The following is a 2648-nucleotide window of genomic DNA, read 5'->3' as shown; positions in this document are numbered from 1 at the left end:
AAATACCATTTAAGTGGAAATTTCCTGTTAGCTGTTTTTCAGTTTGCTCAACTGTCTGATTAACTGGTCCTAAAAAAGGACCAAAGGAGCTAAATTGCCCTGTGATCTAGCTAAATTGCCCCAGTAAAAAAAAAAAAAAAAACTAAGATGCTGTAATTCCTGGAAGTTTCCTTACTGCATCAACAGGAAGTGACAAGAAACAATGTAATGTGGAACCGTACAGCAGAAGGGATTGCGGCTACCCCACAATAAGTGCAGCGGAATGTAAGAAGAGGAATTGTTGCTTTGACTGCAGCATTCCCGGGGTTAACTGGTGTTTCTTCAAGTCACAAGGTATGGAGCTGCTGTATAGTTACTCGCAAGTCAGTAGTTGTATGATGCTCACACCTGTTAAGCTGGATACACACAGAATGCCCTACACAGGGGGTGAAATGAGCGCCCCCCCACCCCCCGTACGCTCAGCACACATCACGCTGTGCTGAGCGGGGGGAGAGATGTGTGCTGAGCAGTTCGCTCAGCACACATCTCTCCCCAAAATCGGGCCGTGAATACGGACCTTTAAACTGGATCCACACTTAGATTATCTGTCCAATTTTTTTTTCTAGTTGAAACAAAATTATGCTAATATGTGGCAGCAAATGACAATTGACCATTTGCTCACAAACACTGGAAAACATCCAAAAATGGTCATTTAGATAAATTGGTTAAATCCATTTCATTTAGCTAATTTATCCAAACTACCTTTATTGTATCTTTGTGGGTGAATGATGTGTGGGTCAGTGTTGAGGGTGGTGGAGGAGATGGGTAATAGGCACAGCAGGGTGTGGACAGTCAAATAGTGTGCTTAGAGGTTCAGAGTCATTGTATGAGACTCTGGCAACAGTGACTTGATGAGTCTGGTGTCCATAGGGTGGGACGCATTAACCTTTTTATGCTATTGAAATAGTTCTCCTCCTGACCGACGCAGTTCCTTGCTCCGAGGTTGGTGTATTGTCCTGTTGCAGCGCCTCTCCACTGTGGTCACAGTGAGCTGTGTGGTGTTGCTGGCGCATGCCAATCTCCCCCCAACCTCCCTCTTGCATTTCAGACCTACGTACGCATGATGGGATCTTGTATGATATGCGCGTGTGCTGTAGAGATGAAAGTGGGGGTGAGGAGGCAGATCGTGAGATGGGGAAACTTTGTGGACTGTTAGCGAAGGGGAGCACTGGGCAATCTGAGTTGCAAAGAGGGCAGCAGAAGAGGTTATTGCATGTGCACTGGTGACAGGTCCATCATTGGTGGCCAGCCTCAGTGGTAAAGGGGTACATGAGCTAGTGTCCCTTGGCCAGCCATGTACCATGGCCACCTCCCTACCTCCTATATATTCTCCCTGATCTGTCACTTTGTTACGGTCTGCTGCTGGCACTGGTGTATCGTCCTGCAGTTGCCGTCTCCGCCCATTGCTGTGACTTCCCCCAGAGTTAGCCACACAGAGTGACAGATCTGGGAAAATATATAGGAGATCATTACTTTCACTTGCAGCCTACCTTATTTTTTGCAGCCTAGCATGCTCCTGACCCCTTCTCTCACTAATACTTATACAACATTCATGAACTCATCTTAAGGTTTCTTTATTATTCAGTCACACTGTCTTGGATCCAAACCATTTCCTGTGGCATTGCAGTCAAACAATTGAGCTATTTACCCTTGCATAGAAAGGTATAATCTAAGCTAGAGAATTCTATTTGGAGCTCACCTTGTACTTTGTGAAGAAATAATCAGCTTTGTGGCTGAGCAGATATATGGAGTGTGTGGCTGCACACTGCATTGATCTGCTGAGTTGCAATGCTAATAATTTTTTTTTTTGCAAAGTACCAATAGCTTCATTGTGAAGGTGGAAAGAAGGGTGTTACGGCATGGAATGTACAAACTGCGAGACCCTGCTGGTAGCGCCTTTGTCTATTTAGTAGGAAGGGCACGTAACAGCCGGGGGGCAATGGAGGAAGCCCCTTTAGGGCTGGAGCCCGGCGGCAACTGACTCCGTTGTCTCTGGCAGTTCCGCCCCTGGACTAGAGGAATGGTCAAGAACATGGCAACATTTAATGCCAAAAAATGCAAAATCATACACGTCTCAAAAATGCAAAGGCTAACTATAATATTAAGGGCATTATAATGGCAAGAGGAAAGCTATCTAAGTATTACTATTTCAGGTGAGCAATGTAACAAAGCAATAGGAAAGGCAAGTCAGATGCTTGTTTGCATAGGTTAAAGAACCAGTAGCAGAAAAAAGTAATACAGGTTGAGTATCCCATATCCAAATATTACGAAATACGGAATATTCCGAAATACGGACTTTTTTGAGTGAGACTGAGATAGTGAAACCTTTGTGTTTTGATGGCTCAGTGTACACAAACTTTGTTTAATACTCAAAGTTATTAAAAATATTGTATTAAATGAACTTCAGACTGTGTGTATAAGGTGTATATGAAACATAAATGAATTCTGTGAATGTACACACACTTTGTTTAATGCACAAAGTTATAAAAAATATTGGCTAAAATGACCTTCAGGCTGTGTGTATAAGGTGTATATGAAACATAAATGCCTTCTGTGCTTAGATTTAGGTCCCATCACCATAATATCTCGTTATGGTATGCAATTATTCC

The sequence above is a fragment of the Pseudophryne corroboree genome, unplaced genomic scaffold (assembly GCF_028390025.1).
Source record: "Pseudophryne corroboree isolate aPseCor3 unplaced genomic scaffold, aPseCor3.hap2 scaffold_942, whole genome shotgun sequence".
NCBI classification, from domain to species: Eukaryota; Metazoa; Chordata; class Amphibia; order Anura; family Myobatrachidae; genus Pseudophryne; species Pseudophryne corroboree.
Note: the sequence above shows the minus strand (reverse complement) of the source record.